Source organism: Schistocerca piceifrons, chromosome 7 (genome assembly GCF_021461385.2).
Source record: "Schistocerca piceifrons isolate TAMUIC-IGC-003096 chromosome 7, iqSchPice1.1, whole genome shotgun sequence".
Taxonomy (NCBI): Eukaryota; Metazoa; Arthropoda; class Insecta; order Orthoptera; family Acrididae; genus Schistocerca; species Schistocerca piceifrons.
In genome coordinates this window covers 543,008,740-543,023,719 of record NC_060144.1, presented here as the reverse complement: position 1 = coordinate 543,023,719, position 14,980 = coordinate 543,008,740, and positions in this window count along the sequence as shown.

The window sequence follows — 14,980 nt, the reverse complement described above, 5'->3', positions numbered from 1 at the left end:
ACCAGTCACTGTCTACTCAGACAATGCTACAACATTCCATGCAGCCAACTCAGAACTGGCAGAGCTTTTCAAAACCATGCAGCATACTGACGTACAGCTCTACTGTGCCCACCATGGAATCACTTGGAAATTCATACCACCACGTGCGGCTTGGTGGGGAGGCTGGTGGGAACGCATGATAGGCTCAGTCAAGCGCTGCCTGAGGAAAGTCCTTGGTCGCTCCCAGGTGGATGAAGAGAGCTTAAACACCACCTTGATCAGCATAGAAGCCGCAATAAACTCACGACCCATCAGTCAAGGAGAGAGCGACACTGCATTGACGCCAGCTCACTTTCTGAATGGTGGGAAATTGGTAACAATTCCATGTGGGCCAGAGCCAGCAACTAGAAACGATCTTGCCAAGGAGTTCTGACTCAGAGAAAAGGTCAATGACGACATCTGGCGCAGGTGGAAGACAGAATACCTCCTGCTGCTAAGACAATATCATGAGGTGAAGGGATACCCTTCGCAAAGGAAACCGAGAATTGGAGAGGTTGTTCTGCTCCAAGAAGACAGCAAACCACGGCACTTGTGGAAGAGGGCTGTGGTAGAAGAAGTGCGGCATGGCAGAGACAGTAAAATACGGTGCATCATCCTCCGCCAGCCAGATGGTATGAAGATCTGTCGACCAGTCCAGCTGGTCATCCCCCTCGAGATGGACCAGGGTGGGGAGGATGTCGGGGAATGAAGACTCCTACGCCATCTGTTGGTGTTCTGTAAAGTCTGTACATTGTGCTGCCCTCTGCAGCGGATATATTTCTACGATAACTGTAAAATGGACGTGTGAGAATAAAGGTGCGTGTGAGCAGAAGTTTTACTGTGTCCTTGATTTCACTAGTGTGTAGCAACAACACTTAATAAAGAAAATGATAACATAAAACAAAAAAACTTTTCCCCTCCCCCCCCCCCCACATACACACGAACAGATCACAGATACTTCAATAATTACACTCGAAAGCTTGGCAATAACATTCTATCTTTGGCAAAAACATTTGACAGTCGGCAACAGAAACCAAAACATTGCATTGAAACAAGCGTTCAGTTCGTAGTGCTGTGGAATTGGCATTCATAAGAAGAAGAACAACACCAAAAATGCAACAGGAGCGTAATATGTAACAAATTGTCCACACACCTTGTATGTACAGTTCAAAACATTACTACTTAACAGGAAATACTACCATAACTGTTTATAACCTATAGTCACAGTGACAAAAATGTAAATTAAGTAGCTAACATACGTACATATTCCAGGCCACTGATGATGCCTTGCAGAAAATAAAGGCGAGCGCGTATCGCACTAAAATTGTGTTTTATTCAGTTGCTGTCAGACGATCCATAAGTAAAAATTATCAATTTAATCTTTATCGTGTTTTCAGCTCCTCGCATCATATGAAAAGAAGCTAAATGGCGATTCATCAGACTGCACCATACGACTCCAGTGACCTACTGTCCAATTCTACATCTGCATCTGCATGCCTACTCTGCAAATCATACTTCAGCTTCTTGAGGAGAATTCATCGAGCCACCTACATACTCGGACAGAGAGCGGGGAAACGAACAACTGTATCTTTGCGTGCGATCTCTGATTCCTCTTATTTTTTTATGATGATCATGTCTCCCTATGTAGGTCGGCATCAACAAAATGTTTTCGCATTCGTGGGAGAAAATTGCTGATTGAAATTTCATGATAAGATAACACCGCAACGAGAAACGGCTTTGTTTCGATGGTATCCACCCAGTGGCAGCTGCTCTGGAAGAGCACAAGAGCATGTGAACACCCTGACTTTCGACGCCTTGCGGATTTATTGGTTATTTTTCCTTGAATGCTGATAATCGTAACATAGATGCTGCAATCCTGAAAGATACGGCACTTACATCTACCGCGCTACTGCTCCTCTAGACTCTGTGAGACTTGGCAACAGGACTGCGAGCACACCTTCAGTAGCCGGCCGAAGTGGCCGTGCGGTTAAAGGTGCTGCAGTATGGAACCACAAGACTGCTACGGTCGCAGGTTCGAATCCTGCCTCGGGCATGGATGTTTGTGATGTCCTTAGGTTAGTTAGGTTTAACTAGTTCTAAGTTCTAGGGGACTAATGACCTCAGAAGTTGAGTCCCATAGTGCTCAGAGCCATTTGAACCACCACACCTCCAGTTGTGCACGTTTTAATGATTTTTTGAGCATGCGCAACTGGCGTGACGTAATTGCCTTATGGGCCAAATACATACGGATTTGATAAGCAACGTGCACGGTTCACATACCACTCAACTAGACGTTTCCGAAGTTTCCGTCAGTGCCACCAAGCGGTAGCAAACTACGGGAGGCTTTTATACCCCCGTTCGCTCGCCATAAATCCTGCTAGATGATAGCACACTCCTCAGATATTCCAATTCACTTACAATATACTCTGTGGTAAAATTAGATCGGACGTCAGTATACGTGAAAGTTGTACTGACAGTAAGCCTATTTTGTGAGTTTCTGATTGAGTTATAGTATATTAAATTGTGAAATTTATCATACAGTAATCCACTGGAGGCGCTGAGAATCATAAGGGGCTGAAGCACATCACAGTCGATTGTAGGTCCGTAGCATTTATTCATGCTTCTGAAATCTGTTGATCGTATGACGATTTAGGTTTATCTGTGATGAAGGTCCACATGGCATATGTGAAAATTCACGAAATGCTGTATCCTTCGTTTCTCTGATATTCACTTAAATGTGGGATCGACGGCGGTGTGCTTTAGGTCCTTATGGATCTCGGCGCCTCATTTGTATTCGAGTCAAGTGGCCATGTTGGTCACTTGAGTTTGATCATATCCACAAACGGCACTTTGTGTTTGGTGTTGGTTGTTTACTGTGCAGGTATTATGCGGAAAGTACATCGTGGCAGTCGGCCTCGAACGTAAACAAATGAGAACTTAGGCTGTCCGGAGGGAGAGGAGCGGTGCGAAGGAATAAGCCCTGCGTCTCTCTCGAAGGGCTGCCATCCAACCGAAAACACAACTGACATAACGGTCATGGAGATCGCTGATTCCTTTTGCTGTGGTGAGAGACGTATTAGAATCCCTTTATGCACCAACATTAGTCCCTCCACTCATTTCAAAATAAGAAAATAAAACAAGCAACCAACAACATAAAATAAATTACAGTACGAAAAGCATTTGGTAGTGGCTACAGCGCAATTGTTTCCTGCGGTTGTTCAGGCCCGACTTCTACACGCACCTTACGCAACTATAGTTCAAAACACTCCCAACCTAAAACTGTCACGATATTGCGTCCGCAGAATATCGACTTTCGTATGCAGCGCAAACATGAACTGTGTTGGATCTTTTTTAAATGCTAACAGAAACGTAAAGCTGTGAGGACGGGTCGTAAGGCGTGCTTGAGTAGCTCAGTCGCTAGAGCACTTGCCCGCGAAAAGGAAAGATCCCGAGTTCGTGTCTATCTCTGTCACACAGCGTTAATCTGCCAGGAAGTTTCATATCAGCGCACACTTCGCTCCAGAGTGAAAATCTCATTCTGGAAGCAGGAACGTAAATGACCAGGAAAAGTTAGCCGCAAAGGAACCGGGGCCTCCGAGAACAAACCCTTTGAAAGAGAGAGTGACGAAATCAAATGAGCGTCAGTACAAGCGAACATTTAGCAAGGGAGTGTACAGTTAGCACTAGTTGTGTGGGTGCAACGTAATAATGCCTGATTTTCAGACCAAAAGTAAATTCCTTAACTTATTCATCTCTTAGCGATCTTGCACAATTGTCCGAAAAAATGGAAAAGCACGAAAAAACTCCCACTTACACAAGAATGCGACATGGAGGGTTGCGAACGTTACACATTATTTCGCTATTGCGCTAAGCTGTAGTTAATTATGTACAAAACAACAAAATTGCACAAAAACAGTTACTTCGTTTGTCAAATAAGGTATGCATATTATTATTATTATTGTTATTATTATTATTGTTATTATTATTATTGACACTCTCTCCCCTATTTCTCGATAGTACATTATCAATCGCAACGTCAGAATTGCCTCTCTCGTGCCTTTACCTTTTCTAAAGCCAAAGTGATCGTCATCTAGCACATCTTCGATTTTCTTTTCCATTCTTCTGTATATTATTCTTGTCAGCAACTTGTACGCGTGGTCTGTTATGCTTATTGTGCGATAATTCTCGAACTTGTCAGCTCTTGCCGTCTTCGGAATTGTGTGGATGGTGTTTTTCCGAAAGTCAGATGTGATGTTGCGAGACTCATACATTCTACACACCAACGCGATCAGTCGTTTTGTTGCCATATGCCCCAATGATTTTAGAAATTCCGATGGAATGTTCTCTATCCCTTCTGTCTTAATAGACTTTAAGCCTTCCAACGATCTTCTAAATTCTGATTCTAATACTGAATCCCCTATCTCTTCCATAATAACTCCTGTTTCTTCTTTTACCACGTCATCAGATAAGTCCTCCTCCTCATAGAGGACCTCAGTGTACTTTCTCCACCTATCTGTTCTCTCCTCTGCATTTAACAGTGAAATTCTCATTGCACTCTTAATGTTAGCGCCCTTGCTTTTAGTTTTATCGAAGGTCCTTTTGAGTTTTCCACATGCAGAGTCAACCCTTCCAATAATCATTTCTTTCTCGATTTCTTCGAATTTTTCATGCAGCCATTTCACCTTAGCTTCCCTGCACAGCCTAAGTGACTTGTATTTCTGTACTCGTGAATTTCCCAGAACAGTTTTGTACTTCCTTCCTTCATCAATCAACTGAAGTGTTTCTTCTGTACCCTTGGTTTCTGCGCAGTTACCTTCCTTGTACCTACGTTTTTCTCTCCAACTTCTGTGATTTCCCTTTTCAGAGATATCCATTCCTCTTCAATCGAACTGCCTGCTGAGCAGTTTCTTATCGAAGTATCTGTAACCTTAGAGAGCTTCAAGCGTATGTCTTCATCCCTTAGAACTTCCGTACCCCACCTATCTGCGAGCCGCGCGGGATTAGCCGAGCGGTCTGAGGCGCTGCTGTCATGGACTGTGCGGCTGGTTCCGGCGGTGGTTCGAGTCCTCCCTCGGGCATGGGTGTGTGTGTTTGTCCTTAGGATAATTTAGGTTAAGCAGTGTGTAAGCTTAGGGACTGATGACCACAGCAGTTAAGTCCCATAAGATTTGATTCTTCCTGACTAGCCTCTTAAGCTACAGCCTCCTCTTCATTACTTAATTGTGACCTGAGTCTATATCTGCCCTTGGGTATGCCTTAAAATTCAATATCTGATTTCGCTATCTCTGGCTGACCATGATGTAATCTAACTTAAACCTTACTAACTTAAACCTTACTGTATTTCCCGGCATTTTCCAAGTCTACCTCCTCCACCTGTAATTCTTGAACAGAGTATTCGCTAACACAATCTGAAATTTATTGTAGAACTCGATTAATCTTTCTCCTCTCTCTCACTCCTACTACCAAGCCCAAATTATTCCGTAACGCTTTCTTCTATTCCTTCCCCTATAACAGCATTCCAATCTCCCATGACTATTCGGTTTTCATCTCACTTTACTTACTGAATTAACTATTCAACATCCTTTCTCTATCTTTTCATATTCAGCTTACGATGTCGGCATATATACCTCAATTATTGTTGTCGGTGTTGATCTGCTGTCCTACCATCCTTTCATAAGGAATCCTCCTACCGTTATACCATTTTCTGCTGCTGTTGATATTACCCTCTACTCGTCACACCAGATATCCTTGTCTTCTTTCCATTTCACTTCACTGACCCCCACCCCATCTAGACTGAGCCTTGCATTACACTTCATAGAGTTTCTAGCTCTCCTACGATATTCAAACTTCTAACAGTCCATGCTCCTACTCGCACACTGTTCTTCCTTTGTTGGTTTCCCATCTTCTCCTTATAGTCACCTCCTCCTTGGCAGTACCCTCCCAGAGATCCGCTTGGGGGCTAATCTGAAATCTTTTGCCAATGGTGAGATCATCACAACAGTTTTTCAATTACAGTCCACATGTCCTGTGGATTCACATTATGTGTCTTTAACGCAGTGATTTCTTTCCAGAACAAGGATGATTTCTTATGCCGCAAATCTTTGCCTGCCACTGCTGATGACTTAGATTCCAATTTTAAATAGCAGCTGGGTTTGAACCTGGAACCCAGGACGTTTTGATTAGTAGCTAAAGATGCTACCCCTAGACCACGTTCCTTATAATGCTGTAATTGATATTCCGTCAATATTCTCCGCGGTGTATTCATGGTAGCGCATTTCACAGACAAGCTGATTGATGCTTATTAATGAATCTACTGCTACAGGTACAAAACCATCTCAAATTCTACTTTGCGACCAGTTCATTGCCGAGAACACCTGCTTGTTCTCTGTTCCGTGAACGACTCAATTTCTCATAGATTTCTACCCGCCACAACAAACTTATTCCAATTGGGCTGAAGTCTCTCGTGCGCCTTTTCTCAGTATAGTCGCTCAGCTTTCCGTGCACCTCATCCTGCTCCACAACACAAAAAGTATTTCTAGACGTCCCTATAACGAATAATACTCCGCCTTCGACAGATAAACGACAACTGTAAACTGTGCTAACTTCCCCGTAGACGCATCTCAGGCGATTGTGGAATTTTTTTCATTTCACGGTTGGTCAACAACACAACAACAGAAACAAAAACCTCACCGTCAGTATCACATCCTGTTGCTACAGATACAGACAGAGAATACTGCATTTTCCATGTAAAAGATACCGGACTATATGTTCATTTCTGCGTTAAAAACAGTAGAAGCTGAGATCGATAAGCCCAGCTGATAGCACGCCTACAAAAGATCTCTTTCGAACCCAAAATTCAAGATTTTGCATGGTATTGTTAAACCAAATCTGCGATCAGTTTATACGAAAAAAAAACAGTGTATGTGCAAAGTTCTCTAAGTTCCATACAACTTTTAAACTAAATTTTGAATAGCACTTTCTAAAATTACCCGCATCAGTAGAAACACCCAGCAGGTACAAGAAAGCCCTCCCAAACCATGAAATGCCCCAGTTTCATTAATGAGCCAGACTTTTTAAATTATAACCGCAGTTTCAAAATCAAGAACACTGATAGAAGATTATTCCAAAATAGGGAAAGAGAGTGCCACGGATATGATACGCGAGTTGGGGTGACAGTCATTAAAACTAAATCGTTTTTCGTTGCAATGTGATCTCTTCACCAATTTTCTCCTCCGAATGTGTAAATATTTTGTTAGCACCCATTTACATAGCGAGAGGTGATCATTGTCATAAAATAACAGAAATCACAGCTCGTACGGGAAGATTTATGAGTTCGTTTTTCCCGGGCGCTTTTCGTGAGTGGAAGGTAAAGAAAGAGCTCAAAGCTGGTTGCCAACGAAGATGAGCTAATTACAAAACAGTACTTGATGCTGAAAATAAAAGCGAAGTTGGCTGGAAGGTCGTAAAACAAGAAACAGAAAAACAGAAAAAAATCACGATAAATTACAGATAAAAGATTGAAGTAGGTATCAGAGGAAAAACGAAAGTGCAACAACCAAGTTTTGTTCAAGAAAAATATTGTGCATCAAGTACAGTGATGTTACCCGCCACAGAGTACGATGTCAAGGAAACAGTATAGAAATTAAAAGTAAGAATTCAACTGGCATAGAGGCAGTGCCTGTCAGTTTACTTTAAAATATGTATCTCGTAAACAAGATTCTATCACTCCAGGTAACTTAATGCAAAAATGGTTCAAATGGCTCTGAGCACTATGGGACTTAACATCTGTGGTCATCAGTCCCCTAGAACTTAGAACTACTTAAACCTGACTAACCTAAGGACATCACACACATCCATGCCCGAGGCAGGATTCGAACCTGCGACCGTAGCAGTCGCGCAACTTAATGCATCTGAAACAAGGAGAAGTTCTGCTTCTACTAAAAAAAGTTAATGCAGAAATGTAGAATTCTACAGGCTCACTTCTCTCCTCTAATAATTCTAAAAGTAATAGAATCTGTTAAGAAATTCTGACTAAGGAATCCCTTGAACGAAAATAACCTCCTAACTGAAGCACAGTTCAGTTCCCAGAGCAGTAGAAGTATACAATCAGCCACAGTTTACAAAAGTGGGAGTGATGCTTTAGAGAAGACTGAATAGGTCACTGGTATATTTTTACATATATCAAAGGCTTTTGATACTAATGACCATAAAATTATGCTGAAAAAACTACAGTAATTTGGAATATGGGAACTGCCAATGACTGGTTCGGATCACATACGAAAAACAAGATACAAAGGGTACACAGACTTGAAAGAAAGCAAAACTTTTAATGAAACATTTATCATATTCCAAGTAAATTAACACAGGATCCCTCAGGGCAGAACGATGGGACCAATATTGTTTTTGATACACATCAAGATTTTCCATACAAAGTTAGATATGAGGGAGTAACATTTTATTCACAGATAAAATACCAGACCTCCTAGTAGAAGAAGGAAATGAAAGGCTAAATGTTGTTTATAAACTTGCACTGAACATAAAGAAAACATGAATTTCTGCTTAAAGAGAGAAAATATTTCCTTGAAATGAAATGTGGATAAAAAAGTCTTAGACTCTTTAGCAAACACAAATATAAAACACAGACGCGGCCTTCAAGCTAAAAAAAAGGCTATTAGAATATTTACTACATATAGCATCCAAACTCCCTATAAGAGCTGTTTAAACAGTTGGGAATTCTAACTTCACCACATGAATATATCTACCAATCAGTTACACACATCAAGAAGAACATTAGCAATTATCTCTCAAACAGCAGCATTCGTGGATCAAGAGCCATGCTAAACAGTAGCATTTGTGGAACAAGAGCCATTCTAATTTTACATTTACCAAGAGAAAATGGACAAAAACCACGAAACAGTATTTTCTACAAACGAATAAAATTTTACATCAACTTGAACGAAAAGATTAAAGAGACGACTAAAATTCAGTCAGTTAAAGCATAGTTCTTGTATAATTCATACTACAACGTCAACGATTTTTTTGTTAACACCGATTAGGGGATGTGTAAGAGGCCCAGCTGGAATAATATTGGTTGTTTACCTTTCATTTCGGTAAGTGATGAGAAAGTTTGTTTTAAAACCTTGGTGTATACCACCTAACTCAGGCGTCAGCACACTCTTCCTCCTACGAGGCACAGTCGTTTGTAAATATGATGAATTGTTTTAAAAACATATTAAGTTAGACACGGAAGGAACGGAGTCTATTATGCTAGTCAATATAACACAGTCCTAGTAAAATCAACTTTTTTCTGAAACCTGTTCTTCCTCAGGGCTACATTGCTCACTTAGTATTATCATACATAAATCAGAGTCAGTTTCACAGCCAAACCGCGATAGTCTGCTGATTGTCTTGTGAGCGTTATCATGAATTTCTTGGATCATTAAATTTGATGTGGCAAATTTATACGAGAATATGTTTATAAAACGCACGAGTTGGCTGCAACTGTACACTGAAGGTATCCTTTGAGATATTAAGAGGCATACACGCACAGGCCCACTAAAGAACAATCTTTATCAAACAAATATACTTCTCGATTTCACGCTCCATTAAAGGCTCTGACGGGCGAGCCAGGCTGCCGTTTTTTCTGCCTCGGGGAACCCCAGTACACATTTCGCGGCAAACGCCACCGATCATACGCCAAAGAAACAAATGCAGTGCTAAAAGCCGACTGTCGATACGTGTAACGATAAGCAGCTTACAAACAGTAAAAAAACTGGTCACATGCGAGTAGGACTAGCGCACATTCAATACTGTATACAGTCAGTTTGTCCATTCCGACAGTCGAGGATATTGACGATTTCTGCCTTTTATCGATATTGACTCTGGTAAGATATCGGTCGCAGGGGTTCCAATACTTTCGAGAATATTTTAATTTCACGTTTGAAGTCGGATAACAAATGACAAAAAAATATATATTTTGGTGTCATACACTTACAAATTAGCAGTTTTGGATTTTGCCCTTTACTTGTGCTGCGAAATCTTACTTCTTGCCAAATTTCACGATTGTAGCCCAGCGGGGACTAAACTACAGGTTTTGATGCGTGAGTTTTCGAGCATAAAAATCTGGGATGGGACAAACAGGCTAGCTGTAGCCGATACCGGTATTTTCGTGATGAAAAACCGATGTTTTTCGTTATTTATTTTGTCTCGGTTGTAACAACTGTTCTTCTTTAATTTTTTGTTAATTACTGAGTAAAAAAACGAAATATCGATTAGCCACATCAGTAAACAAAAATTTTTCGGTTTTTAAGTACTACTTTTTAAGAAAAGCGGTATTATTTATACGTAAAATCTGAATTATTTCGAAATTTTGCTTAAGGTACGCGTGTATGTGCAGTGTGAAAAGAGTTGCCCCCATCTGTTCTATACAGTAGCTCCTCAATGTCGTCGCCGGACGACACTGCAGAGTGGCACCAACCCTAGTCACGGAATACTTCTTACGAAGTGACGTAGCAGTGAAGTACAATGCTTCATTTGCTTTAAGAGGTAAAAGACTTGTCTGCCATTTCTATGTAATAATAAAGTAGGAAGGAAATTACACTAACAGTTGTTGTTGTTGTTGTTGTGGTATTCAGTACAGAGACTGGTTTGATGCAGCTCTCCATGCTACTCTATCCTGGGCAAGCTTCTTCATATCCCAGTACCTACTGCAACCTACATCTTCCTGAATCTGTTTAGTGTATTCCTCTCTTGGTCTCCCTTTACGATTTTTACCCTCGACGCTGCCCTCCAATGCTAAATTGGTGATCCCTTAATGCCTCGGAATATGCCCTACCAACCGATCCCTTCTTCTAGTCAAGTTGTGCCACAAATTTCTCTTCTCTCCAATTATATTCAATACCTCCTCATTATTATGTGATCTACCCATCTAATCTTCAGCATTCTTCTGTAGCACCACATTTCGAAAGCTTCTATTCTCTTCTTGCCTAAACTATTTATCGTCCACGTTTCACTTCCACACATGGCTATACTCCATACAAATGCTTTCAGAAACGACTTCCTGACACTTAAATCTATACTCTATGTTAACAAATTTCTCTTCTTCAGAAATGCTTTCCTTGCCATTGCCAGTCTACATTTTATATCCTCACTACTTCGACCAACATCAGTTATTTTGCTCCCCAAATAGCAAAACTCTTTTACTACTTTAAGCGTCTCATTTCCTAATCCAATTCCCGCAGCATCGCCCGATTTACTTCGACTACATTCCATTATCTTCGTTTTGCTTTTGTTGATGTTCATCTTATATCCTCCTTTCAAGACACTGTCCATTCCCTTCAGCTGTTCTTCCAGGTCCTTTACTGTCTCTGACAGAATTACAATGTCATCGGCGAACCTCAAAGTTTTTATTTCTTCTCCATGGCTTTTAATTCCTACTCCGAATTTTTCTTTTGTTTCCTTTACTGCTTGCTCAATATACAGATTGAATAGCATCTGGGAGAGGCTACAACCCTGTCTCACTCCCTTCCCAACCACTGCTTCCTTTGCAAGCCCCTCGACTCTTATAACTGGCATCTGGTTTCTGTACAAATTGTAAATAGCCATCGCTCCCTGTATTTTACCCCTGCCACCATCAGAATTTGAAAGAGAGTGTTACAGGCAATATTGCCAAAAGCTTTCTCTAAGTCTACGAATGCTAGCAAAGTAGGTTTGCCTTTCATTAATCTATTTTCTAAGATAAATTGTAGGATCAGTATTGCCTCACGTGTTCCACCATTTCTACGGAATCCAGACTGATCTTCCCCGAGGTCGGCTTCTACCGGTTTTTCCATTCGTCTGTAAGGAATTCGTGTTAGTATTTTGCAGCCGTGGCTTATTAAACTGATAGTTCGGTAATTTTCAGGTCTGTCAACACCTGCTTTCTTTGGGATTGGAATTACTGTATTCTTCTTGAAGTCTGAGGGTATTTCGCCGGTCTCATACATCTTGCTCAATAGATGGTATAGTTTTGTTAGGCCTGGCTCTCCCAAGGCCGTCAGTAGTTCTAATGGAATGTTGTCTACTCCCGGAGTCTGGAACCGAGCGACCGCTACGGTTGCAGGTTCGAATCCTGCCTCGGGCATGGATGTGTGTGATGTCCTTAGGTTAGTTAGGTTTAAGTAGTTCTAAGTTCTAGGGGACTCATGACCTCTGAAGTTAAGTCCCATAGTGCTCAGAGCCATTTTTTTCTACTCCCAGGGCCTTGTTTCGACTCAAGTCTTTCAGTGTTCTGTCAAACTCTTCACGCAGTATCATATCTCCTATTTCATCTTCATCTACATTCTTTACCATTTCTATAATATTGTCCTCAAGAACATCGCCCTTTTATAGACCCTCTATATACTCCTTCCACCTTTCTGCTTTCCCTTATTTGCTTAGAACTGGGTTTCCATCTGAGCTCTTGATATTCATGCAAGTGGTTCTCTTTTCTCCAAATGTCTCTATGATTTTCCTGTAGGCAGTATCTATCTTACCCCTAGTGATATACTCCTCTACATCCTTGCATTTGTCCTCTAGCCATCTGTGCTTAGCCATTTTGCACTTCCTGTCGATCTCATTTTTGAGCAGTTTGTATTCCTTTTTGTCTGCTTTATTTACTGCATTTTTATATTTTCTCCTTTCACCAGTTAGTCTCCATTACGGTCGGAGGAAGGCAATGGCAAACCACTTCCGCTTGGACCTTGCCTAGTACAGCGGTGCGGGTCTCCGTCATCGTCCCCTATGCTCTGTCGAGGAGTATGGGATTCATCATCATTTCATCAGTTAAATCAATATCTCTTCTGTTACCCAAGGATTTCTATTAGCCCTCGTCTTTTTACCTACTCGATCCTCTGCTACCTTCACTATTTCATCTCTCAAAGCTACCCATTCTTCGTCTACTGTATTTCTTTCCTCCATTCTTGTTAATCGTTCCCTAATGCTCTCATTGAAGCTCTCTACAACCTCTGGTCCTTTCAGTTTATCCAGGTCCCATCTCCTGAAATTCCCAACTTTTTGCAGTTTCTTCAGTTCATAACCAATAGAATGTGGTCAGAGCCCACATCTGCCCCTGGAAATGTATTGCAATTTACTAACAGTAACAAATTAAAAACATAACGACAATTTATTCATAGTGAACAATAAAAATAGAAAGTAGTCGATCTGATGCCTGTGTCTACACAGTTTGCCTGCTTGTAGCCCTTGAAAATGGACAAATTAACACGAAAAGTACAGTTCTTCAACCTCATTTTTCACCCTTTACAGACTATTCGTAATGCTCAAATAGAATATGATCCCCAATTACAACATGATTTTTGGGAGAAATTTCAAAAAATTAGAATCAGTAGGAGAATACTGGTGATTTTTTTCAAAGAAAACAGTGAACAGTAGACGGACTAAGTTTTCTATTATTTGTCTGCTTAATTTAATGTTTTGATTCTATGTATCTTGAAAGTGAGTTAGTGAAATTTTTCAGTCTTCGTTCGATTTCTGTGTTTATTACAGGAAATAATTAGGAATAAAAATCAGAAAATCGATTATTTCAGAAACTGGTTATTTTGACCGGTTGTAACAGTCAGGTTAAAGTGACATGAGAAAAAAAAACGATGTAACCGAAAACAGGTTGTTTCAGCGATAACAGCCATCCCTAATCAAAATATTTATATAGAAAATCGTGAAACAGCCGTATGTTCTAAGAAGTTATCTTGTTTAGACAATCAGTTTCGGCATCTCAATAATGCCATCTTCATGCCCTATGCATTCCATGTATAGCGAGTCAGATATATCCATACTTGAATAATCATACTTGCATAAGCCAGCAATATCTACATTCCGTGAGTATTGATTGCCCCATTTATGCAAATATCGTTACATCTGACTACCTATTCATGGAATGCATAGGAGCCTGACGATCACATTATTGAGATGCCGAAACTGGTTGTCTAAATAAAATAACTTCTCAAAACACACAGTTGTTTAGCGATTTTCCTTGGTAGGTATTTGACCTTCCGCTGTCCCTTATGCACAATGGATCAACAGAGATGTAATCAAAATCAGTAACATAAATTGCCATATCTTTCGATTGAATTGACAAAGAAGCTTAAAATTTTTACACTGCCAATGGACCATATACATTAATACAGGGTTATTACAAATGATTGAAGCGATTTCACAACTGTACAATAACTTTATTATTTGAGATATTTTCACAATGCTTTGCACACACATACAAAAACTAAGAAAGTTTTTTTAGGCATTCACAAATGTTCGATATGTGTCCCTTTAGTGATTCGGCAGACATCAAGCCGATAATCAAGTTCCTCACACACTCGGCGCAGCATGTCCCCATCAAAAAGTTCGACAGCATCGTTGATGCGAGCTCGCAGTTCTGGCACGTTTCTTGGTAGAGGAGGTTTAAACACTGAATCTTTCACATAACCCCACAGAAAGAAATCGCATGGGGTTAATTTGGGAGAGCGCGGAGACCATGACATGAATTGCTGATCATGGTCTCCACCACGACCGATCCATCGGTTTTCCAATCTCCTGTTTAAGAAATGCCGAACATCATGATGGAAGTGCGGTGGAGCACCATCCTGTTGAAAGATGAAGTCGGCGCTGTCGGTCTCCAGTTGTGGCACGAGCCAATTTTCCAGCATGTCCAGATACACGTGTCCTGTAACTTTTTTTCGCAGAAGAAAAAGGGGCCGTAAACTTTAAACCGTGAGACTGCACAAAACTCGTTAACTTTTGGTGAATTGCGAATTTGCTGCACGAATGTGTGAGGATTCTCTACCGCCCACATTCGCACATTGTGTCTGTTCACTTCACCATTAAGAAAAAATGTTGCTTCATCACTGAAAACAAGTTTCGCACTGAACGCATCCTCTTCCTTGAGCTGTTGCAACCGCGCCGAAAATTCAAAGCATTTGACTTTGTCATCGGG